The sequence below is a fragment of the Polypterus senegalus genome, chromosome 7, assembly GCF_016835505.1.
Source record: "Polypterus senegalus isolate Bchr_013 chromosome 7, ASM1683550v1, whole genome shotgun sequence".
NCBI classification, from domain to species: Eukaryota; Metazoa; Chordata; class Cladistia; order Polypteriformes; family Polypteridae; genus Polypterus; species Polypterus senegalus.
Window position 1 is genome coordinate 78,130,303 of NC_053160.1, and position 27,725 is coordinate 78,158,027.

The following is a 27,725-nucleotide window of genomic DNA, read 5'->3' on the forward strand; positions in this document are numbered from 1 at the left end:
CCAGCCATGGAGACATTGTGTTTTTGTTCTTTTTATAACCTTGGTCAGTGGCAAAAAAAATGACCACGTCTTAACCTTTGCCAACTGTGATCGCCCAACTAAAATTTGGGCTCATGTGCATGTGAGAAACTAAAGGAGAAATGTCTCCTCTTTCCTTTATTAAAGTAGTAGCATTATTGCCTCGCTCTGTTCATCAAGGAAGCCTTGGGTTCTGCTCCCCATTTTGTGTAAAGTGTGACCTGCAACAAAAGGCTGGGGTGACATTTCTACTCCAAAGGATAACAAAGCGCCAGGCCTTGGCAGCAGAAGAGTCTGATGCCTCATGTTTTATTTAGTGTGTCGTTTCATGAACATTTTCATCTTTCTGCTGCTGACTAGTTAAATGAGTATTGCTAGTTGTGTGTGTGCATTTAATAGATGTGTGACATCAGAGTGGCCTTTTTTTATTTAGGGTAGGCAAATTTCTCAAAGAGAATTTCTTGAGTAATAGAATCAAAGAAAAATGATTAGGGCTTTTTTTCAAATTCAAGTGTTGGTATCCTTTCCTGTTTGCCTACCGTTCAGTTTTGCCAATCGCATATAAATATGATATAATAATTATAATTTAATGATATATAATATGTTATTCATTATGTGCTTTTTTATTTCCATTGTGACCACAAAGAACAAATATTTTTGCTGATGGACTTGTTTTTAAGGTATCCAAATACATAGTGTCTTAAATTAACATAAGCTAATTAGTAAATATTATTTTTAAATAAGAAATTTCTACAGACATAAACAATAACACTTATTTCTATGTGTCTTGATAAAAGGTCTTGATATCTGGAAAAAAATGTATTTCTTTGAAAAAGTACAATTTTCTTTTCTTTTCCAGTGATTTAAATTTTAAATTATATACCTGTAGATGTTCAATGTAGCATTAATGGAAAAACTCTGTATTTTTCATTCAAAACTTTTTTTACATACAGTCATGTACCAATGCCCTGCAGACCCCACTTTATATCACAAGAACAGGCATGCTGTTTTTTAAAATTAATCAAAAATGCTGCACTTAAGAACACAGTTTTCTGGGGCAAATTATTGCTTACCCTGACTGCGAAAAATTTACTTTGACTTGAAAAAAGTCAAATTTATCTTTTAAGTTCTTCAGCACTTCAGGCAAGAGTTATAATCATTTCACCAAACATTAGAGAATATGAGTTTCTAATTTTTTCACTCTTCATCACCGAGAGACAGGAAATAAAAAAGGGAAAGGAGAGGGACCCAACCATTGCTAATTTTGTGTTTTTATATTATTAGTTTCATTTTCTAATATAATTGAATCGATATATTGCTTCCATAAGCTCTGCTGAAGTTAAAACTGTATCGACTTGCTGCTCAAGCTTGATTTTGCTAAATTTTACAGACAAGGGTCTGGAAATGCTGCAATCCCTGAAAGAATCTACTACAAATGATAGAACATATTGTGAACAGGGGGGCTGAACGCACCCCTAGTAGACATGGACGCTCCTCGAAAACCCCCTCTTAAACGCTGACAGTCTACCTTCACTTTGCTCCCTTACTGGCTGGACTGGTGCAGCTGCTGTGTCGCGTGATATGTTTCTCGTGTGGCGCATCACATACTTAAAAGCCTGAACAGCACCTGTTCTTTTTGGCTGATTTCTTGTCTCTCTCTCTCCTCCTCCAGACATCCACTGTTCCTGTTGGGGGTCCCGCTCCTGATGTGCACCCCTTTTGAAAGACAGATATGTTTGTTTTCTGTGTTTGAATAAAGTTCCTGACTGTACAATCTCCTGTGTTTCTGTGCAAATCTGTGACCCAAGTGTGACAATATGTAGAGAGTCATTATGGCAAAACATCTCCTACTGTATAATAAGCCAGTTTTCAGGTGCGTTTACATATGATGCAAGATTGAAGAATCACCTACTGCAATAGCCGTGACTTTCTGTGGGTCAGTATGAAATAACTCAGGCCCTCATGTGACAACTTTGTTGAAATTTGGCACACTTATTCTTTAAAAAATATTTGTGAAGACAGTTCAGTTTTTGTGGAGATATTTCAAAAAGATTATGTTGTGCAAAGTTCAGAAATGTTAAAGTCTTCCATTGAAAAGCATTGGGGAATCTGCAAACTTGTGTATCCTAAAGCAGAAAAAATTCTGTCAATGAATTAGTTTAGTTTAGTGCTTCAATTTTACCTTGACAGAGGTTATATCAACTTGTATGTCTTTATATACATATATAAAATGCAACATCTGTCTGTATGTATGTCTCTCCACTTTTCTTGAGAGAACTTCTTAACAGATTTAGATTGGGTTTTTTTCTATAATTTACTTGAACATTCCAGTTGATTTTGCAACTTCTCTCATTGCGCTAAGTATCATAGTTCGGTTGTGGCACTGATTTATTCATGCAAATCCAAGAGAGATGCAGCGGACGGAGGGGACGCAGAGGTGGGTTCCTCAGGAGTAGGGAGCTAGGCAGGACCATCTTCAGTCACATGCCAGCCCCTGTTCGAGTCACTGTACCTCTCACCATATGTTGGAGTGTACCTTAGCTCCAATTAGCTAGCGATACCTGTTTGTCCAGCAGACATTATCATCTAGAGATTGTTAAAGAGTAATGTTTGACATTTTTGAAAGAGAGATCATAGCTACTTGTGTTTTAGAGGGTATCTGCTCATTGGCAGAGATATCATCATGGCCACGTGCTCTACTCCCCACGCGGAGGACACTCTCCTGTCAGAGCTGAATGTGATCAGATACAGTGGCAATGTTTGACATTGGAGTGTACCTACCTTCCGCATGGCCAGAAATACCTTCCCAACGTTTTACATTTTTTGCAGAAAGAAAACAAGCTACATTCTCACTCCTGATAGAACAGGGCTTCCCGATTCATTTTACCCTCGCACCCCCTGTGACAGACGGGGCCGATTTCGCACCCCCTTGGTTTGAGAAGAAGTATGAAAAAATATGAGGTTAACGCAGAAAAACAGATCAGCAATTGAAGCTTTATGAATAATGGATACTTTATTCTCCATCAATAATTGTTTTGGTAAAGCCATACTCAGTGTAATCCTCCTTCCACTTTCTAATTTTTTCGCTACTAGCGATGATTAAATGAACGGTAAAAAAGTAAGAGCGAAGCGACGGTGACTTATTGAGGCAGGCAGGCGAGAGCACAATAGCACACGGGCTCGATGTAGTGCACATTGAGTCGATCTAAAATGCCCGGTCAGATTCGAAAAAATATATCTTTTCAAGTTCTATTTGAATATAAGTAGGTTCTGTTTAGTCGACAGAAATATCTTTGGTAGGAATGAAAGTTGAATTTAGTCTTTAAATTTCTATGGTGAAGAAAAATTTATGCAATAATGACTAAATTTAACTTACATTCCTACCAAAGATATTTCTGTTGACTAAATAAAACTTACTTATATTTAAAATTTAAGTAGAACTTGAACAGATACGATAGTTCATTATACCCACGCAGCACTAAGTGCGCGTAAGAGCGGAAGTCATCCATTCTAACAAGCAGCGTATCGCACTGATACGAAATAGCCTGCCCATTTAATTATTTAGGAATGGATAGATAAATTAAGATTTTGTAAAAATAATATTTTTCATTTTTCTTCCTTGATGGATTCTGGCAACCCCAGCAAAAGTTGCTCGCACCCCCTAATTGAGAAGCACTGTGATAGAAAACACAAACACATTGTATATCAAGAGGCCCTCAGATATGAAAGCTAGCAAAATACATTCTTCTCAATACAAATTATTACATTTTTTAAAATTTTTTTTATTGATTTTTAAAGTTTGTCCTGTTTCACTACTATGCAGGAAGAGCCGTGGGGGACAGCTAGTTTTGTATATTTTCTTCTTTTACTCATCTACCAGCTGCTCAGATTCAATGCCAGGAAACGCAGCTCATACAGCCCACTCCTTCTCTCATTGCTTTTAGGAAGTTTACCATAAAAGTACAAACACTTTTGGAAATAAATGGAAGAGGAAAGTAATTATGTAAGCATATATAAGACTGAATTGACTCAACTAATATCATCTGCAAGTTACTATTGTAAAGAGCCAACTGTCTCCCCTAAGTGATATAGAAATATCTTGGGATTATAGAAATGAAACTGCAGTTGACCTGCAGGCAAAAGATTGGAGATTTTGGGCATACTGTATAATAAGGACCATGCAGTGGCGTAGCTGGGGGGGGGGCAAGGGGGACATCTGTCTTCGGGTGTAGCATTCACGGGGCGCCAAATTGATGTTCCGAAATTTTAAAATGAAATGTTTTCCATTCTTAAATGCACTAAAAAGTAAATAAAAAAACATTCGCATACTCAGTCCATCACTGAGTTCGACACCAGAGGACCTGCTTCGCTTTATTGTACAGTATGGGCAAGATGTATTTCCCAATTTGAGAGTTGGTCTTCAGATTTTACTGACTGTTGGAACCTCCATTGCCAGTTCTGAAGTTTCCTTCAGTAAATTAAAGCTTATCTTGTCCTACCTGAGATCATCCATGACACAGGAAAGGTTGTCAGCCTTGGCTTTCCTGAGTGTGGAGCGGGAGGTTACCGACAGCATACATTTTGATGAACTAATCGATAAATTTGCAACAGCAAAGGCTAGGAAAATTTCTCTTTGAAGTTAATAATTACATTTAAAGCATTATACATTTTTTTAACTAATTTTTTTACTTTATACTAACTTCATTTTCAGGTTATTATATTATTATAGCCGATGTAATGTTTAAGTTGTATTATATTTGTTGTGTTATATTTGAATAATATTTTAGAATAATTATATTTTCGAACTACCATTGTTGTCTTAATTATTTTACTTTGTTCTATCTTTATAAATTTAGCGAAACCTTGAAAATATACACATAAAACTGCTTTAAAAAATTAAAATATTTAAAAATTTTAAACTATTTAAAATAAAAAATATGACATTATTATTTTAAATACATTTTAAAATTTTTTTTTTCCCTTCCCCATTGCATTTTGGCAAACAGGAGAGGGCGCGGAATCTTCAGTTGTCCCCTGGCATTGAAAACCCTAGCTACGCCTCTAGGACCAAGCAATGGTATACAGTATCTAAGGTGCAAAAAAAGGGGCTGATTGTGCCATTCATAGCATGAACAAGTCACCATTAGAGTTTGCCCATGCTAAAAGTACAAAAGACTCAGCAATGGTTAAAGTTCCCAAAGTGTTGTTTCTGTGAATCTTCATACTATGTTAGTATTGGTCATTTTGTTTTAATACTTATTTTTATTTTAGTAATTACTAAGTATTGAGTATACTTTCAAAAATATTGTGAAAACTGAACAGTTACTCACAAACCCGCGACCACTAACACACATCAATCATTGCCATTTTCATATCACCAGAGTTGGAGTCTGCTGTGCCTGAAACCTATTGAGCCACCACATGCCTATTAAGGTTACACTGTAAAGTATTGTTAAAATGCATATACTGAATGTAGCCTAGTAACAAATGTAAGTACATTATATTATTGCTGGTATTTTTGAATATGACTCATTGTTACAAAAACAAAAAATGTGATAACTGACTCTTGGATGAAATAATAAAAAATGTAAAATGCTCCATTTTTATAATAATTAATGTAGTTGCTGAATGTAACGTGAGTGTTATGCAATGTATTTATTTTCTAAATTGTTAAGCAAGGTGTTTCCGATACGGGGCGATATAGCTCCCTAGTTGGAATAAGTTCTTTTGCAATTGCGGCATTTTAAGTAACCGAAAACTATATAGATATGATATTAAAAGGCGATATCCCTCCCATAGTGATACGGCAGTAAAAATCACATAAGAGAAAATAACTTAGCATTATTTACTGACAATTCACGCGCCATTACAGATGGGAAGCCATAATAGCAAGACAATACCAAGGTGGGATCTTGATCTATACAGTCTGCCATTTTTCGTCACTGCGCTGGAAGGCTTTTCAGGACGGATAACAATATCACCCATCCGTCCGCTGGCTTCGAAGTGTTTGGCTTCTGTCCATCTCTTTTTATACTGTCTTCTCCACGTGCAGGCCCCCACTTAGGTAAATAGTCAATTTCCAAACAAGGAAAAAAGATTTTCTGCTGACTTGTAACAGAAGACAAAATAGTATACACCTGTCTTTAGGCTAACTATACATTCCTCCAGCTTTCTTTGTCTATCTTGTCCTATGCTTGGTCCTGCACTTCTAAATGCTGCGAGCCCCTGTGGGCTAACTTTGGCCTGGCCTGTACATGTGAATGGATTTATAAAATAATTTTAGTACAGAGCACAGTGGCATTAAACTTATATTCTTATTACACAAGGTAATGCCACAGGTTGGAGAGACAGTCAATAATGAGTTTATTATATGTCTTTCTAAAAGTCGTTTAAAACTAATTTAGACTGCAAACCAGAGTTTTTCTCTTTATAATACTCCAGTTAAGACAAGCAGTGAAAAACTGAAGCATAAGGTTAGCGCATGAATTTAAATCTAGCAACCTTAAATAAGAAAGAAAAATTGAATAGTAATTGCATAGTTTTGTTCTAATTGCCTTGATCTAATTAGAAGTCACATTCACCAAATTTGAAACCATGTTAAATCATATATAAAAACCAATAAGAATCATGTATCGGTAGTACATATAAAAAAATAAAATACGTATAAAATCATTAATAATTTCTATAAGTGCCATTAGATCTTATTCTTTCTTAGATCTTATTCTTTCTGTCCAATAATATGGAGGTTAATTACATTTTAAGTAAAAGTGAGTGTTTCAGCTGTGTAGGTGTGGCAGCTGTGAGTTAAAATTTGTGTATTTGTGTAAGCAGATACGCAAATTCTGCAAGGGAGGGCATCTGTTGTTACATCCCAGTTAGAAGCCTCAGTCGGCCACTGTAATTAGACAGTAGTTCTCTTTTAGCTCCACTGACTGAACGATTGTTCTGTAATCCCAAGGCCCCAAGTTTGAGTCTTGCCAGTGGTCTTTCATTGAGGATAAGTGGCCAAAGTGGAGGGGGATGTTGTCACCCTGAGTGAATTACTGAGCAGCGATAATAAGTAACCATTACATATTAAGCATTTCAAAATCATCATTATCATGTTGTGAAGTTGTTAATAGCAATAGGGGGTGTTCTATTAATTTTCTGAAGCACCTTTTTCAATAAAGATCCAACTAATTTTCTGTTAGTCCTTTTACTTTGGCAGTCTCTTTGACTTATTCCTGGAGTTTTAATGTTTAGGATGGTAGATGAAAGACTCCGCTAAGTAATATATAAAATGGTGGTATTAACAATTCTTCAAGAAATCCTTGAGGTATTTTCCAGTTTCTTTTCAACATGTGAATATCCATCCATCCATCCATTTTCTAACCCGCTGAATCCGAATACAGGGTCACGGGGGTCTGCTGGAGCCAAAACATGTGAATATTCAGTGATAAAGTAAAGTGAAGCCAAAATTTCTTGATAAGAACAAAAAGTTAATAACAAAAGAAGATAAATCCATTTGTCTCCACCTGCTAAAGTGATTCTTGACTGGGTAGCTAGACATATGTACTGTACCTGCATGAATTAAGTAAACCACTTATGCAGGTTGAAAACAATCTTTAACACCTTAAGACTAACAACTACAACTTCCTATTGGATGAATCTATTATTAAAACTTCTCAGAACACAAGTATATTTCACAATTTATTTTTTCTTCTCTCTGTGTCTATATTAAAAGTGCCCTTCTTCAGCTTTATCCTTCGCTTCATATGTAAACTTGTTTAAATCCCCTCAGGGATCTGAACATCTCTTTTCATTCAGTCAGTCCAGGCTTTGTAAGAGTACTTTGTCATGCTATTGTACATAATGTAGCACATCAATCTATATATGAATCCTAGCACGAACAGTTTACCTCTAAGGGCAGTTAACACATTTTCTAACACAGTCTATGCTGCAGTATTATGAGCACCATAATAACAGTAATAATAATAGAGATCGTGAATGGCAAAAACAACATGCTCTGGTGTCTTACTAACATAGTTAGTAGCAGCACTAACATATTTTTCCATAAAAAAAAGAAATAAATAAATAAAATAAATAAAGAACATTGCTGTTGGGACTAACAACTGAGAAATTGCAGCCCATCAAAAATCAGGGTCAAGTGAGCAGGTGCTGTCCTTCAGAGGAGCACTAGGCAACGTGTGAAAAAAAGGCAGCAAAAACACAGATGTGCCAGGAAAGGTGAAGCCTATCTGGGTGTCTGTCTAGCTGCAGGAAGCTTTAATTAAGGCACCCATGAGAGCAAAAGAGAGATCTGCAATAATGGCTCTAGCTGTGTACTATTTGATTTATTTCAGCTCTTGTGCATGACTGCACTCTACTGCACTTTGAAATGAAAGCCAAAACGTAAGTCTCTGTGAAGTCAATGCAGCTAGACGAGAGAAGTCCAGGCACGCTTAATTAATTAACATATACCTAAAGTGAAAAAATAAATAATTTTACACTTTTCCAGGTTTAACAGGTTTCATTATGTGCAAGTGCTCTAAATTCTAACTTCCAAAACTACAATTTAAATTCAAAAAATTTGCTTTATAATTTGTTTTTGTGCAAAAGGCTCCAAGACTCGGAGAACAAATGTATTTTGCGAGTGGCAGAGATCCAAAGTCACAAAACAAAACCTGACTCAAAATCAGACTTTTTTTTCCCTAAAATGTTTTTTTTCTTTTAGTTTGAGTACTAGTATTTCCTTTAATTCTTCAAAGTGTACCATCCTATAGTTATTGTGCAATCATGCAGGCATACAGTAGCTGTGCACCACGATACCTGACAATGAACTGCTTTCAAGCCATAAAATAGCAACACCCAATAAAACATTGAGAAAAATTAAAAAATGTAATTACAGTGGTCTCCTTTACAGTGTTGTTAGTGTTTTGACTGATTTTGGTTAACTGGAAGAATTGTAATTCGCCCGCCACAACTCAATCTTATATTATCCAAGCAAAAAAGTTTTCTTTGCAGTTTGTTTAGAATTTGCTGAGAAATCATTAATGTTAAAGGCTCCTGCCTTTATTTCTGATTTATCTCCTGTATTTTAATATATATCAGAAATTACTTTGCTTCAGATTACTTCAAAACCTGCGGTAACAGTGGCGTTTTATTATTTAACCTATTTTAACTCTGTCAGTCTCTCTTCAATCTACCTTTGACTGAATCTTCTTGCATACATTTTTATATGACCTTAACATCATTCAAACTCTTGATTGTTTGGTTAGATCGCTTTTATTGTAATGCATATAATTTAAAACCATCCATCCATCCATCCGTTATCCAACCCACTACACTGTATAATAACTACAGGGTCACGGAGGTCTACTTGAGTCATTCCCAGCCAACACAGGGCACAAGGCAGGAACAAATCCCAGACAGGGCGCCAGCCTACTGCAGGACTCACACACACAAACACCAAGCACACACTAGAGACAATTTAGGAAAACCCCGGGCAGGGTGCCAGCCCACCACAGTAATTTAAAACTAGATGAATAATAATGAAAAATAAACATACATATTACAGAAAACATCAAAAAATGTAATGCTAATGTGTTATTTTACCATGCTACTGAAATAACAATGAAATGCAATAACAAATGGAGATAAAATTAATACACAAATAAAACAAAATAAGGCCTTGTATTCCTGACATTAATCAAGGCTAATGTGCGTGTTTTATGTGAAGACATACTAGCGTGGATGAAAGCAAAAGCAGACACCCTCCAATCACCTTAAAAACTGATAAACTATTTTTTTGAAACCAACGTTTTTATTCTCTATTCATTCAATTCATATCTTTTGAACAAAGTAGTTACCTCATTCAATTACAGCATTGTGAAGAGCTAACCTCTTAGCTTGAGGTGCGTGACCAAAGCCAATCCTAGAGGCAAGTTCCTTAAAGGTTCATTTTAAGTTTTGATTACTGTTGATGGTTTTGCTGTCTTTTTATTTCTATTTTCTTAAACTAATGAACTTTTCCGGTTGCAGCATGGCTGCTTCTCATGTGTTGATTCACGACATCATGTCATTGAAGAACTAAGGGTTACAGAACCTGACTCTTTATACTTTATGTAAAAAGAGAAGAAAGACTTCCTTAGCCTAAAAGAATAAAAACTGTTTTTCTTGGTTTCACTTCTGGAACTAATTCTTTGTTTCTGATCAATCAACCTTTGCCTCCTTTACGATTTTGATTTCAGTGTTTGTGTCCTCACCTCTGCCACCTCTGAAATAAAATTAATAAAACAGCTCCTGATACTCTCTTTTTCATTAAAAGAAGTTCTTTTTGGTCACTCTTTCTTACAGCAAATAATGATTTCTACAATTTAACATACAGTATTTTATTGAAAAAGGATATCACTAGTATCTACTTAATTGTTTGCTCTATTTCTACCCCAAATCCACCTTAAGTGTATTCCTTAAATGTGAAGCATTGTGCATCACTTTAATAATACACTGCAAATGCAGCTGACAAACATAACATCATACCAGGATGTTGTTTAGGAATGAATTCAGCTGTCTGCTAGACACAACACACTTAATCAAACGTCTTACTAGCAAAGTGCTAATTTGCCAATGACATGTCCTAGGGATTCGCTGTGATCTCTGCCAACTCACTAGGAAGTTACAAACTAGCAGATGAGTATCAGAGTAAAAAAAGTTCCCCTTCTTGGTTCAGCTCTTGCCCTGCATGCAGATATTTATCACTCTTCTGCAACACACGTTGTTCAGCTTCCGCTGCAGATCCTGGACTGAAAATATTGCCCTACCATTGAAAATTTGTCTAATGAGCTGTACTCTTCAGCCTTGCAGAATGCCATCACAAGTTTCAAATGCCTCGTGGTGCAATCTTCTTTTTGTGCAGACATGAACCCCTTTCCTAGGTCTGTTTTGCTTTCTGTTAAATGTTCTTATATTGTAGGCTGTGTCATTTTGCTCAATTGCAGCTCAGAAAATTATTATACATAGGATATAGCCAAATGATTAATTCAAATCTAGTGCAATTAATATTATTTTCAAAAAGTAAGTAAAAACTAACTTTAAGATTGTATAGGACAAAGTATCATTTAATGTGAATAAATAACAAACTATACAAAGACAGTAAGTGCCAAGTGAAAGTAAACCTAAAGCCCTTTTCATGATACACACTATATAGTAACTCGATGGCAGATAAAGACTACCGGTAGAGACTTAGCATTTCTCATTACTGTAACATGAATTGCCTACTTCAGTGACAACTAGTTGTCCATAAATTTGGATGAAAATGAATTCTGTTAAAGATAAGCTTTATATTTAGTCTGGTGAAAATATAATGCACTTCCCTGTAACCCTGTATTGGATTCAGTGGGTTTAAAAGAAAAACGGATGAATGAATAATGCTGTCTCTCAAAACGTAAGATGCTTAAAAGTTCATTTATTCTTATCCTTCTGAAATGGCTGTTTCAAAGTTTTCTCTCTTGCTGTTGATATCTTTTTGTTTATACCCCACACTTAATTCAAAATGCCACAGAAAGCATCCAGCAGTAGAAAATGCAATCATACAGTCATATGAAAAAGTTTGGGAACCCCTCTTAATTCTTTGGATTTTTATTTATCATTGGCTGAGCTTTCAAAGTAGCAACTTCCTGTTAATATAGGACATGCCTTATGGAAACAGTAGTATTTCAGCAGTGACATTAAGTTTATTGGATTAACAGAAAATATGCAATATGTATCATAACAAAATTAGACAGGTGTATAAATTTGGACACCCAAACAGAGATATTACATCAGTACTTCGTTGAGCCTCCTTTTGCAAATATAACAGCTTCTAGATGTCTCCTATAGCCTTTGATGAGTGTCTGGATTCTGGATGGAGGTATTTTTGACCATTCTTCCATACAAGATCTCTCCAGTTCAGTTAAATTTGATGGCTGCCAAGCATGGACAGCCTGCTTCAAATCATCCCATACATTTTCGAGGATATTCAAATCAGGGGACTGTGACGGCCATTCCAGAACATTGTACTTCTCCCTCTGTATGAATGCCATTGTAGATTTTGAACTGTGTTTTGGGTCATTGTCTTGTTGGAATATCCAACCCCTGAGTAACTTCAACTTTGTGACTGATGCTTGAACATTATCCTGAAGAATTTGTTGATATTTGGTTGAATTCATCTGATCCTCGACTTTAACAAGGGCCCCAGTCCCTGAACTAGCCACACAGCCCCACGGCATGATGGACCCTCCACCAAATTTTACAGTAGGTAGCAGGTGTTTTTCTTGCAATGCGGTGTTCTTCTTCCGCCATGCAAAGTGCTTTTTGTTATGACCAAATAACTCAATTTTTGTCTCATCAGTCCAAAGCACTTTGTTCCAAAATGAATCTGTCTTGTCTAATTCACCATTTGCATACAACAAGTGACTCTGTTTGTGGCGCAAGCACATAAAGGGCTTCTCTCTCATCACCTTGCCATACAGATGTTCTTTGTGCAAATTGAGCTAAATTGTAGAACGATGTACAGATACACCATCTGCAGCAAGATGTTCTTGCAGATCTTTGGAGGTGATCTGTGGGTTGTCTGTAACCATTCTCACAATCCTCCGCATATGCCGCTCCTGTTTTTCTTTCCCTGCCAGACCTGGGTTTAACAGCAACTGTGCCTGTGGCCTTTCATTTCCTGATTACATTCCTTACAGTTGAGACTGACAGTTTAAACCTCTGAGATGGCTTTTTGTGACAGCCAAAACCGAGGTGGAAACAATTACAGCATGTTTAACAGCAATCACTTCCTTTTTGTTTCTAGTTTCAATTCTGTTGTAATACTTAAAACACAAGACATCATACAAATAAACTTCTGTTCTGTTTGTGAGGTTCGAAACACATTCCTCATTCAATGTCGCTGCATTATTTGCATTTTACTTCTGGAAAAACAATTATTAGCTGTCAGCTCTGAAATAAACATTCCCACCCCTATGACTAAAGACAAAATTAAACTTGACTGATTTTATTAGAGTTAGAGTGAGTTACTGGGCATGTCATATTACATGAATAGTTTCATGGGAGTGAGCAGCCGACTTCCTCCAACTCCCTAAGATTATATAAATGAAGGCTATGATTGAAAATTACTGGAAAAGTGGTCTAATATGGCATGGCCTTATGCAAAGGAAACTAATTTATTTAACATTTTTGCTTTATTATATTCTCTAGTTTTGTCAAGGTGACCTGACCTCAAGCAAAATACTGTCCATTCTGGAGACATTTTTAACAATGTTCTCGACTACTTTTTACCTTAGTAACTTTCCTAGCGGATTATTATGGCATTTATAAAAGATCTGAAAATCTTTTTTCTGAAGTATAGAATACTGTGAAAAGATGCTGATTTCCTTTCAGTAAAAAATGCATAGGGCAGAACCTTTAGGTTAAAGGGACCATATTCTGAGCTAATATCTCCCCTTGTTGTATGAATTTTATTCAAGGCAGAAAAAACATTAATTTACTTTGACATACTTCTTTTAGAGCCACTGGTGTGGTGGTTCATATGGTGAAATGCCAGTCAGCCAGGTTGAGATGGATAACAGTTGCATGCACACCTCCTTTCACTGGAAAGGATTTCTGTCACAATGCACCAACATCCTGCATTGCATATAGACCCTGGTAGAAGCATAAGATGCCCAGAGGAGTGAATAGTGAACAATTGTATATAGAATTTAAGGGAGTGCAGGGCTGATAAGTGAAGGAAGGATGAACACATTTTATTGTTTTGGTGGTATTTCTTGACAGTCACCGTGGAAATAGGAGATGCGTCTAACTGCTAAGTAATGCCCTTTATACCAATGCATTTTTACAAGTAGACTTTAATTAATCTTGACTTTTGGAAAGCATTTGATAAGGTGCCACATGAAAGGTGGGGCAAAAGAACTAAAAGAAGTTGGAGTTCAGGGTATACTGTGTAGATGAGTGAAAATTATCTAAAACAAAGCAAGCAGAGAATTATGGTGTGAGGAGCCCTATTAGCATTGGCTGAATTGTCCCACAGGGTTTAGTGCTAGAGCCGCTGCTATTTTTAATATATATAAATGATTTGGATAGGAATATAAGTAACAACTGGTTAAGTTTGCAGATGATACCAAACTAGTTGGATTAGAAGATAATCTGGAATCTGTTGAATCAATAAAGAAGGCCTTATACATCATACGGGCTTGGGCAGATTTGCGGCAGATGAAATTTAATGTCAGTAAATGTAAAGTATTACACACAGGAAGTAAAAATGTTAGGTTTGAATACACAATGCGAGCTCTTTGAAAGCATGCAGTGGACTTGATACAATGAACTGCCAGATAGTGTTCAAGAAGCCATTAACAAAGCTAAGGGAATGTTAGGTTATATAGCATGATGTGTATATTATAAGTCCAAGGAGTCCAATGCACTGGTAAGGCCTCATCTGGAGTACTGTGTGAAGTTTTGGTCTCCAGGACACAAAAAGGACATAGCAGCACTAGAAAAGGTCCGGAGACTATGCTGATTCTAGGGCTGCAGGGGATGAATTAAGAGAAAACATTAAAAGAGCTGAGCCTTTAGTTTAAGCAAAATGACATTAAGAGGAGACATAAATTAAATGTTTAAAATTATGAAGGGAATTAGTACAGTTGATCGAGACTGTTACCTTAAAATGAGTTTAGTACGAACACAGGGACACAGTTGGAAACTTTCGCATAAACATGAGGAAGTTTTTCTTTACACAGAGAACCATAGACACTTGGAATAAGCTACCAAGTAGTAGTGGTAGACAGAGGGACTTTAGGGATTTTCAAAATTAGACTAGATATTATTTTAGAAAAATTAAGTGAACAGGACTTGCAAGCTTTGTTGGGATGATTGGCCCATTCTCATTTAGATTATTTTAATGTTCTAATGTTGTTAGTTAGTCATTGGGTAAATTGTTTATTTTAAACAAAATGAAAAAACAATATAAGAATTTAAGATGGGTACTTTAAAAGGAATAAAACATAAATACAATACACTACATTTATTGTCAATATCTGAGAGGAATATTGTAGGTAGATTTGCTTTTGAGAATTTCCTCTTGGCTCTGAGCCAATAAACTGCCACTTGCATGATTAAAGTAAAAGTTTCATTTTGGTAATGTCATGTTGGCAATTGATAATTCTTTTAGCAAAACTTCTAGCAACAAGCTATGGAGTGAAAAATAAAAGCTAACTTACAGTAAGTTAGCAAGAAATTATAATACTTGATAACAAAACCTGTCTTTGTATACAAAGCAAGAATTACTGAATGATCAGGTTACAAACAGTTTGCTATAGAGTTTAATTGTATAATTAATCTGCAGTAACACAATTGACACTTATGCAGAAATACAGTGTTAACAAGTAATGAGGCATAACTGAGAATAAAATGGGTGGCTGGAAGATTACTTTACTGATTAGAGGAAATTAAGTTGTGCAGATTGTGTGATAACACACAGCAATACTCACATTATTCAGCATATCTGTAATAAATAATATAGTATGAGTAGCTGCTATGGGATTGAAAAGTATTTATTTAAAGGAGGTGCATATTAATTGAATAGTAATTAAACTTAAATACACTTAGTGCAAAATAAATCCTAGTAGTCAAAAGGAGATTCTGTTACATTATTGGCTAAGCTTTCCTGTCTAGCTGTCTGTATAGATGCTGCGTTTTATTTTTCCTTGTTATTTGAGCCACATTTCAAAAACATTGTTCCATTTTAGAGAAATTGCTTGTTTCAGATACCTTTAATTTGAACATCTAATCCATACAATTACAACATTAAGGAAACACAATATAACATCTTATTATAGAGATTTTCCATGTTTCAAAATCTTAAGCAACTCTAGCATGTTTAGATCTGTGCCTCTATGGACCTGACTTTTAGCAACTCTTAGGAGGATATTATGTTCAGGTCAAAAAAACTGTTTTGGCTATCAATTAAACTAAACTTTTACTGGAGAATTCGTCTTTTGGCATGCAAGGAATTAAAGGACCATGAAGCATCTGATCACTCCAGTTTTCTCCAGCTGTATATTACCTGGCACTAAATCTTGTTTCTGCTGAAGTTGGCTAATTACTAGTAACTGCTTGTTATGCTCAGAAATGTACTGTTGCGTGATTAAGCATTTTCAGTTATGCTCCAGTTTTGTTGACTAATTTTCTTGTTTAACTATTTAAAGTTAAATTAGTATTTTTATATAACATAGACTTAAAGCATTACTATATGTTGTAGCCACAGCCATAAGTACATTTTATTTTCCCACATGATTAAATCTGCTCAGCCAGTAATCACATCATATGTGCAGTTAACCACATTTAAAGAAGGTAGACAGGTTCGAAAAGATCCTCTGTGTAATATACTTCATTTAAGGGTATTTGCATGCATTACATTTCAATCACACTGTAGAAATCACAAAACTTCAACTACCTGGTCAACCCATTTCAGGGCACCATAATGTTTGGGACATAGCAATGGCAGGTATATTAAAGCAGTTATATTTAGTACTTTGTTGAATATTCCTTACATGAAATGACTGCTTGAAGTGCTGAGTATCTTCTGTGGTGATGCTCTGCCAAAGCTCTAATACACAGCCATCTTTAGCTCCTGCCTGTTTTGGGGGCTTGTCCCCTTAAGTTTTCTCTTAAGCACATGGAAAGCATACTTAATTGGATTTAAATTGGGTGACTGGTTTGACCATTCAAGAATTTTCCATTTTTTGGCTTTAAAAAATTCCTGTGTTGGCTTAGCAGTACATTTGGGATCATTATCTCATTGTAGGATGAGTTTGGAGACATTTGCTGGGACTTGAACAGAAACAATGTTTCTATACTCCTCAGAATTCATTGAGCAACTGTTGTCACTAGCTACATCATCAAAGGAAATAAGTGTGCCGGTACTTGAGGCAGCCATATACACCCAAGCCATAACACCCCCACTACCATGTTCAATAGATGAGGTGGTATGCTTTCGATCTTGGACAGTTCCTTTTCATCTCCATGCTTTGCTCTTGCCATGTCTTGACTGTCCACAACACCTTTTTCCAAAATTCTGCAGGCTCCTTTTAGGACGAAGGAGATCTTTTAAGGTGGAAGGAGATCTCCAAAGAAGATGAGAGTAGTTCAATCAATCAGCTTTTATTCAGTCACAGATGAGTACATAGGATTCATGCTTTGCAAAGCAGAAGAGCAAATTTCACTTTTTGGTAGGCTTTTGTATATTCATTTTCCTACCTCCCCCTTACTTATGAAACAGCATCTAAGCATTTCATCTTATATTTGGCAAATTGGCCGACCATTTCTTTTTTGTGTTATGTGTCAGAGGCGCCCCAGAGAAGGAAAGGTCATTTTTCCTGTGTCTAACAGACGCATTCCTAAAAAAGGAAGTTGTCCTAGGTCACCTTACTGCAACCTGACTTTTGACAGACGCCTGCCGTTATAGCAAAACAGCTTTTAACCCTTAGTAGCTTGCAAGCAGTTAAATTTTCTTTCACAGGACTTTTTCACAAACTGTAATCTGGCCATCCTGTTTTTGTAGCTAACTAGTCATTTGCATCTTACAGTGTGGCTTCTGTATTTCAGTTATTGAAGTCTTCTGTGGATAGTAGTCTCTGTCACATACATTTGCCTCCTGAAGATTTCTGATCTGTTGGACAGGCGTCTGTGGCTTTTTCTTTACCAGATGTACAGAGCTTTGAAGCTCAACCCTGTAGGGGCCTGTGGTCACCGCCAGGGGGCGCCCCCATGCCTTTGGAGCCCTGGACCTCAGCACTTCCGCCACACCCGGAAGTGCTGGGGGGAAGAGGAGCAGGGACACCCGGAGTACTTCCGGTTGCACAGCTGGCACTTCCGCCACACTGGGGAGTGCCGGATGAAGATTGTCGGGAGACACCTGGAGCACATCCGGGTGACTATAAAAGGGGCCACCTCCCTCCATTCATGGGCTGGAGTCGGGAGGTTGAGAGACGAGGTCTTGGAGGAGGCAAGGAGGCGGCCTGAAGAGAGAGAAGGCAGTGTGGTGTTGGCCAAGACTTTGGGGACTTGTAGGGGTTTTGTATTGCACTAGTATGTATAATAAACTTTTGTTGGGTGACTTCAGCGTGTCCACCTGTCTGTGTCTGGGCCGGCTTCCACAACATTTTTAATAAAGACGTAACAAGTTAACATCTCCAACCAGTTAAAAAAATATTTCGTCATTACAGTGTAGCCAAACAATCTTTGAATTAATGTATAGATTATTAACAGAGTGCAATGTACACTTTTGCTGAATGTAGCACTCATAACAATACCTTTTTTGCATATAACAATTATTTAACATAAAAAGTTCAAATTTAATGCAATGTGCTTAGGCTGAGCAGTGAAATCAATAAAGTTTGACTGAAGAGCAAAGTGCTACACAATTGGAGAACATTGGTGTGAAGTGGCTCAATCTCCATTGTAACCGAGGTATAACCAGTGTCTTAGGCAAATGACATGCACCATATGTGGAGCCCTTAACATAAGAGCAGTAAAGTACCATGAAAGGTGTTATATAAAAATAAATTAATGTTGAATAGCCAAAGAATAACAGGTTGAGAAGACATGAGAATAAGAGTATTTGTGCTTGGGCTTTTGCTTTCGGAGTATTTGGTATTAATGAAGATTATATGAATAGGTGTCTAAAGACGGAGCAGCACAGAAGTGGAGTGAAGAGTTTGTAGCTGCAAAAATGAAATGTAGAGCCATCATTTCAGATCATATAATCCCTGCTGCTTAGACTTATTTTTAGAAAGTTTTATGTCCTTTTTTATTTTTGTCTCCCTGTTGTCTCCTTCTTAGTTATTGTGTCCTTAGGTTGATAAAGTGTATTATGTTTCAAAACATATCTTTGAGGATAAGAGCCAAAATGTTCAACTTTGGGCTAATCAGATCATAAGACATTTTCCATATGGGCTTAGTAGGCTGAAAATATAATTTTTAAAAATTACTTCAGCTTGGATATATATTTTTTGTGTGAAATGGCTTCTGTTCTGCTATCGTATTCCTCAGAAAACACAAAATAGTTTGAACATGGAGAAAGTAGCTAGTTACTGCCATAAATTTCATCCACTTCCTTTAGAGTTGCTTTTAGCATCTGAGTAGCCTCACTGATATGCTTTCTCCTTGCTAGGAAATCAAATTTGGACGAACATCCTGATCTTTTCAACAACCTGATGGTGCCTAGTCTGAAAAATATATATATTTAAAAAAATCAATATGCAAAAGCCAAACATGCTCACGTTCAGCACTTTTATTTAATTTTCCACAATGTATTCTGAACATTAAGTAAAATCCACACAATTTCCAGCACTCTTTATGAGCGTGTCTACGTCAACTCTGCCCACACTCTTGATTACTAAAAAAAAGAAAAAAATACATGTTCTCTAATGACATTTTATTGAGTTCTGTGGTTGTTCGATGAACCATCGCTTCACAAAAATCAATTTTGTTCTTTTTTTTTTTTTGCATACAAAATTGGTTGTTTGGGCTTTAAAAAGGTTCCTAATATATGGACAAAACAGAAATCATTATTGTCTGATAGATTACCTAGCAGGATAGTAACAAATCAAGAAAGCACAAACTTTGCCTGTATTATTCTCCTTTAAAAATCATGAGTTTAAATTTTACAAATCTATTACCATATGTTCACGACCCAGTTATGGCTCTAAAAGTTCTTTCTGGAACATTCATATGGAAGGCTCTTTTGGGAACCAAAAATGGTTACCCAATGGTTTCGCTCTGAAGGACCACTCTGGTATCTTTATTTTTAAGACTGCACAGAGCCTGGCGGTGTTGAGCATGAGAAAAATAGAGCAAGGAAGAAGAAGAGGAAGACTTCAGAACTGGTAGGGTTAGCGCTGCTGTTTGTAATTTGGTTTGATTTTCCCAGCTTGACATTCCAGGCAATACAACATTTAAAGACAAAACATGTTACCACAAAAAGGCCACTTGCAGCCTTTGCAATGTGCTCTTCTACATCCCTAGAAGGCAAAACGGATCCCTGCTAAGCAAAGTTACATAAAATGTTTGCTGCTCTGATGCACAGTGTATGAGCAGACAAGCAGCGGTGGTCTCGAGGTTTAAGAGCTACAGTGTCCACTGTATTTCAAAGCACACTTTTGCCTAACTTATACCCCAGAAGATACATACAAAAAATACACTAGCTGGTAATTCAAAGTAATTCTCATCACACCAGAGGGGAGATGACCTTCCAACATGTGAACCTTTGTCCTTTTATTTCACAGACTCTCTTCTACTGAAATGTTACAAGAAGGAATAAAAACATTGTCCCTCATAGTGATTTTTTGTTTGTTTGTGTATCCATTATGGTGTAAACTGCATTGCTGATGATTTTATTTTCATGTTGAATTTTTTTTAACTGGTAAATTAATGACTGTGAGAAAGTCTTTATTGATTGATTAAGTTAGGGTGTTGTGTTATCTCGTCTCGTTCTGGTTTGTCCTTGTGCACTCACCATACTTTATCCTTTTATGTTTTGTGATAAACACACGGCACAGACTGACCCAGAGGCACATGTAAAAGCTCACAGACTTTATTTTTCTTCAGCTGGAGGGCACGTCTTCCCTGTACTCCCTCCAGCCACAACACAGTCCCAAAAACACTAAAGGCAACACAAAACACTTCTCCTCTGGCACCACCACTTCTCCCAGGCAACCTTGTCCTCTTCCTCCCGATTCCGGCTCCTGAGTGGTGGATGCTGGCCCTTTATATAACCCACCCGGAAGTGCTCCAGGTGCTTGATCAGCTGTTGCTAATTGCACTTCTGGGCAGGGCTGTAGAGGTGTCCAGATTGGCTCCGGGATCCATGCAGGACCCCCTGGCGGCCACCCCAGACCCCCAGAGGGTTGGGGAGAACTCCATCTCCCATGAAACCCTGCTGGAAACTGAGGCACCATCATCAACCAGAGAGGCTGCCACCAAGCATCCCGGGGGAGATACTGAAGAGCCCATGGCTGCTCCCCCGGAACATAGGTAGAAGGGGCGTCTCGGCCGCCCGCCACAGTTTTAAGAAATAACAATTTGCAGTGCTTAACTTATAATGTTTTCCATTTCAATGGTCAAACGTAAGTATATAAAGAGTTAAAAAAAAAAAGTTTTAAAAGTTTAGCAACTGCCTGTACAATGTTTATCTTTATTTATGTATTACCTTTCCAGCAAGTGTTCGTTCATGTGGCAGTGTTTGCGATATTTTACTTTAGGATCTGTTAATTGTTGGATTTGTTTTATAATTCTTTTTCAAAAATTGATTGATAACTTTTAATTTAAGCTGTCAAAAGCACTGTAAAGACATTGTATTTTTACTCATCTTTTGCTATTGTTTAAATGTTCTGTTTCATTATTCATTTTAGACCACTCATACAAATAAATGCAATCAGACCAAACTGGACTTCTTGATGTTTAGAAAATATTCAAGAAAAGGATAGATGTACTGTTGTCCACTGTGACTGTTTAACTAGTCCTAACAGGCATGTATTTGAAAAAAAATCATATGGAACCATTACAAAATCATAAAAAATATGTACTCTCTCTCTCTCTCTCTCTATATATATATATTATGAAGGATGTCCGGCAAGAGTTTCCGGCCCTCATCCCCAGGCCGCCAGGAGGAGCTCTCCGGACAGCATGGATGTGCCCCGAGTTCCAGCAGGGCCTCATGGACTTTGTAGTTTTTATACACAGCCCTGCTGGATACCTTGGGACCACAGGGAGTTGCTGTAGGAAGGCTCGTGGACTCTTATGTGACCTATAACCTGGAAGTACGTCCTGGTCACGTGAACAGGAGAAATGACATACTTCCAGGTTGAAGAGAAACACTTTTACCCTGACCCAGAAGTGATAAGGACTTGTGGACTGGGGGGAAGGAACACCTCCGGGTCAGGGGGTATAAAAGGACTCTGTAAAAGCCCAGACACTGAGCTGAGCTGGGAGGAAGGGTGGCTGTGTCTGGGAGTTGGAGGATTAATTGCTTAATTGTATTTATTGTTTATTGAGAATAGTGGAGTGGTGGTGCTTGGTGCACATTATTATTATAATAAATAATAATTATTGACTTTTTACCTGGTATTTGTTGTGGTACCTGAGGGTTCAAGAGGTGGAAAAGAACCTCTACTGCTACAATATATATATATATATATATGTAGTATGATCTGTGATCTGCGAGGTAATGAATTAAGAGCTTTGTCTTTTCCTTATATAAATCAGTCAAATGGAAAGAGAAAGACAGCTATATTTACTGACAGATACACACTGATGCCAGAAAGGTGGTAAGGTTTTGAACCCAATACACACACTGGAAACTGAAAAGATGTAGAGGAAAAAAAATTTCATTGAGGTATGGCTGGTCATTAATTTGGGGAAAGAAAATCTGTTGTAAGGGACGGCCGGCAGCTCAGCCCATCCGGGACACCCGGACAATGGAAGGACGGGGGGAGACAGCTATATTTGGACACCGCCTCACCAAAAAAGCTAAATGGCAGCTTCCCTAGAGCTTATCTGCGCCATAGATTCCCACAGGGCATCATGGATTTGGAATTCAGTATCACAACCCTGCTGGGTACCGTGGGTGGTGCCAGGGACTGCTGTGAAAAGACCCTAGGACTCTTATTTCCTTAATAATACTATTAAGTCATGAGGAAAGGATTCCAGAAGTACTTCTGAGATAACAAGTAACTCAAGTTCTCCATCTGACCCGGAAGGACAGAAGTGCTTCCGAGTCAGACCATATATAAAGGACAGCTGAAAACCCATAAAGGGAAACAGAGTTGGGTGGAGGTGGACAAAGCTTTCTGGGAAGTGGGGAGGAGAGATTTAATATTATTGTACTTGGTATTTGTTTGCTTGTTGGTGGTTGTAGTGTTTAGAGGCACTATTTAAAGAAGAAAAGAATTAAAATACTTCTTGGTGCTTTTACCTGGTGTCCTAAGTGTCTTTCTGTTGGGTTTAAAGGGGCAACATTGACCTCTAGTGTTTCACACTGTTTTTTTTGCTAATTTTTTGTATTAATAAAATAAAATATACCAGATTTACAGTATGATATATATGGTCTGCGGTGGGCTGGCGCCCTACCCAGGGTTTGTTTCTTGCCTTGCGCCCTTTGTTGGCTGGGATTGGCTCCAGCAGACCCCTGTGACCCTGTCATTAGGATATAATAGGTTGGATAATGGATGGATGGATGATATATATGGCGTTGACATTTTAGTCTTTATGGTGTTTTAAGAACATATTTGAACATAATTGAGTTTTGTTCAAAATAATTGCAATATCAATTCAAGTTCATAGCACCTAGCCCTAGTGGTGACTTGTTTCCGCCTGTGACGTTGCAGGTTGGTGCCATGCTACCAAGTCCTTCTGGAGAGACTCTTGTACTGACTACCATCTGTAATGTAAGCAACAGATGAGCCTAGCAGATGAGAACACATACTGCCAGACAATGTGTAGGTGCATAAGGGTGCCAGAATGCTTATATTAAAACAAAGTCCAACAATCAAAACAAGTAGTGCTCAAAGTTCATTGCTCCATCGATAAATAATCCATAAAACAGGAGCAAATCCCACAAGGTTAAATATCCACAAAAGCTGTTCAGTGTAAACAAAGTTAAAATCCACGACAGGTAAAAACTCTATATAAATGTGCAGTTAAAGATGTGTGACCCCTGGTGCTTCCTTCTCGACACAGGCATGATCCTGGCACATCAGATCAATCAGCACAGGCAGGCACTGCCACTCCTCAATCCAGGTTCTGCCTCCTTCAGCGCATCTGCGGTGCCGCTACGAAACTTTCCTCGCTCCCTTCATCTCTTGCTGCCTCTCCCTGGACTTACACAGATACCCACTACAAGGAATCTGGTTACTCTGGCTACCCAAAATGCTAAGCTGAGTCTACCCTTTTCAGCACCATCTAGATAATCCATCCTCCACTTTCTTTAGGTCTGTCCTTCCCAGCTGCTTGGCTCCAACCTCTTGCACTGGCGGGTTCAGCCACCTCCGTTCTTACTCCACTTATTTCAATTTAATGCTCCTTCTCTCACGAACATTCATTATTTTGCACTCGATCATTTTTTTCCTTTTGCTCCCTTTTTATCGTCCTCTGTGGGCGCAGCGCCTCAATCGTGAACTGCGGAAAGCCAATAAAGCAATTAAGACAGAACACACCTTAATGTGCATGCGTGCTCCATGTCAATCACCTTAACAACGTCCTGCAGCTGCGCGAGCTTACACACCTTCGGAGATCGAGCCAGCCATGTGATTACCTATTTAAAATGGACCAACTACTTAGCCACGGACCTGCTATACACCTCCACTTCTTAATGATGCTCTTCAGAGCATCGTACATGTATTGCCTATGACATTCTTATATATCTGTTTTAGATGTGTGTCTTTATAAGATGCTGTAATTGGAACTAAATGTTATACTTGTATCTGCACTATACAACTAAGAAACCTTTGAGGAAATCTCATAAAATAGTTATTATGATTTAGGGCTAATCATAATAACTTCAATTGATGTCCGTTGAAATCATAGTAACTTTGTATATTATTTTGGATGTACACTTCTCCGTCCATGTATTTTCTTACTGGCTTACTGCTTGGTAACATGAAATCTGTACCCAGTTGCATCTGTCACTTGTGACAATGAACTCAGTATTAGTTATGTGTAAATAGCACAGGATATAAATACATAAGCAATATCGTACATAAACCTCACCTCACTTAAAACGTTCATTATAGATGCACCCCGAATTATACGCCTGTTCAAAAATGCGACACAATTGTTTTCTCTTTATATGTTGTTGCCTCCCCCAATCTTCCTCAGACACATCGAATTTTGTTGCAGCAGCGCAGTTGCCAATTTCTTTTGCTACAACAACAACAACATTTATTTATATGGCACATTTTCATACAAATAATGTAGCTCAAAGTGCTTTACATGATGGAGAAAAGAGAAATAAAAGACAAACTAAGAATTAGAATAAGACAACACTGATTAACATAGAATAAGAGTAAGGTCCGATGGCCAGGGAGGACAGAAAAAACAAAAAAAAACTCCAGACGGCTGGAGAGAAAAAATAAAACTTTAAACAACGTTTAATTTAAAACCAGCTTCATATTTTCTTCTAAACGAATGCTCCATCATAGATAAGGGATGCTCTTACGATAAAGGTGTGTGAGGGTGTGAGATACAAAAAACACAAAACAGTGCAAACATCACTTCGGAATAGTTTGGCTATTACCGTGTGGTCACGTAGGCACAGTACATGGAAAAAAGGCAGTGTGCTCCATGGTTACTCTCTCAGGTGGGTATTAGCATATCATAATCTCTTGGACTAATAGCATGAGTTTTCTGCATTTGACTTATACGATGAACATTATAAAATACCAGAAATTATACAGTAAAATCAAGTCCTGACTTATCCGGAGGAGAACTTATCTGTGAATATATAAGGTAGATGCCATGCTGCCTTCTACATATGTCACACGGGGGCCCATATTTGAGTCACTATGCAGAGACTAACTTTATAGTGCCTGCTTTGTTGTGAGCAGGTGTTAAAAGAAGGATCACTCTAACAGGCCATTACGCCTAGGGGAAAAAATAATGATGGGTATGTTCATATAAATGTACAAAGTATATGTATAAAACAGTTACTCCAGATATTATGTTATTATGGGTGTATGCCTAGATTGGATGGACATTTAGAAATATGAATTCTAAAATAAGTCAGGAATGAAAGTAATTTCAAAACGTTGGTAGAAGTTAAAACTATATAACAAAACTGTCCTCAGGATAAAGGGAATTGTAGAGAAAGTACATATAATAGAATCAAGAGAAATGGGTCTAAATTGTGGCTTATATTTGTTTTGTTATTTGGATTGCTGTTTGGTTTCTATAGACTTTGTGTTCTGTTTTTTGATACATTTATTTGTTTTGTCTCCATTTTTGGAAGTACACAAGCACTGTAAAAATTAACCGTTTTTTGTTTTTTGTGCACATAAAAAAAATTACTGCAGCTGAACCATTATTTTTTTTTTAAACCTGGAGGTTTGTTTTGTGGTAGAGACCGTATATTGGGAGAATATCAGGGTGGTCCATGGACCCCAGATCATCTCATCACTGTTTTTAATTACTTTTCCTAAAATAGTATCCATTTGTTTTTCACATAAATACAGTTCCTTTTGAACTGATTTCTTATTAACAGTTGACTTTAAATGAACAAAAGGTGAAATGTAAAAAGAGTTTAGATTTTCAATATCCACTGCATATATATGTCTAAAAATGCACTCTTCATTCTGTTGGCACGCACTCTTAAAAATCACATGAAAGATGCAGCATTTCAACATTATTTTCCAAAATACACAAACATTTTAATTATCTTATACATGGTATCTTTTTTTTACAGTCATTTATGAATCATCACCTTCGTGAATAATGTAAGTACAATTTGCAAATCTGATGCTGAGATGATATCAGAAAAGCTACTGTCGAAACAGTTTACACAAAACAAAACTGACTAGTTACACAAAGCACAGCTTAAAGGGCAAGCAAAATGAATGCATGCTAAACCATATAAAGAAGAAGAACTGGATACTGGAACAACACGTCTGCAGTTTCACTTCTGCTAAGTGAAAACATTCTGATAAAAAGGAGGCAACATCCTGTTATTGAAGATAATGAAACTTTCAGACTCTTTGTTCCAACTATTTGTTCCACTTTCAGCAGGCGTGTAGAGTTGTAATTTTATTATATGTTATTTGCTTTTTTTATTCTAAGATGTGTGCCATTTTGTCTTTCAATAAATATTTGATCTAAGAGGTAAAAAGAAAGCACTGTGAAGGTTACCCAATGTCAAAAAGTCAGAAACAATAAAAGACCCAAAATTCCAGAATATCAAAATTAATTCAAAAGTTAAATTACTAATCTCAAAATCTTTTTGCAGAGTCCTGTTTGAACAATGTTATCCCACCTCATTTTGCTCCTCCTCATCTTATACTGTGACCACTTCATAGTACTTTAAGTGATGAAAAGCAACAGAATAAAGCGGTAAGAGGTGGGCCCACCATGACATGAGGGGCCAACAGCAAAATCCAAAACACATGAAAGCAACCAGTGACAAAATTCAGGAGAATGCCAGCAGGAACCATTATTGAGCAGAATTGTGTCTGGGGAAAATATCAAAACACAAAATAAACCCATTTCTTTATTGCAGCTGGTTGATCAGAAAGTAAAATCAAAAATACAACTTTAATTCTCCTCATTTCCAGCCTGGAGTACCACCTATCAACACATTTTTGTCCCATTGCTCTATGTAACTTTCATGAGTTTACTCCCTTTTAAACTATTAGTTTTATGTCTCAAAGAACATGTCTAGCTGAGTTTATTTATTATTCTCTGGAAAAGAGTACAATGTTTTATTTTTATTTCAGTCATGTTCTGCAATGTCATTTTCTGTATTTCTTGGGCACCACCACTTTGTGAGCACTGTTGTTAGGACTTCTAGTTGCAGTGGGGGGCATAATCTCATGCATGACAACATATGACCTCACTTACATGACACTTTAAATATCTGTGTGACATTTTGTTCACCATCTTTGATTTGGTTAACAAAGACCTAAGACCCTTTATGCATGTGTCTCTTA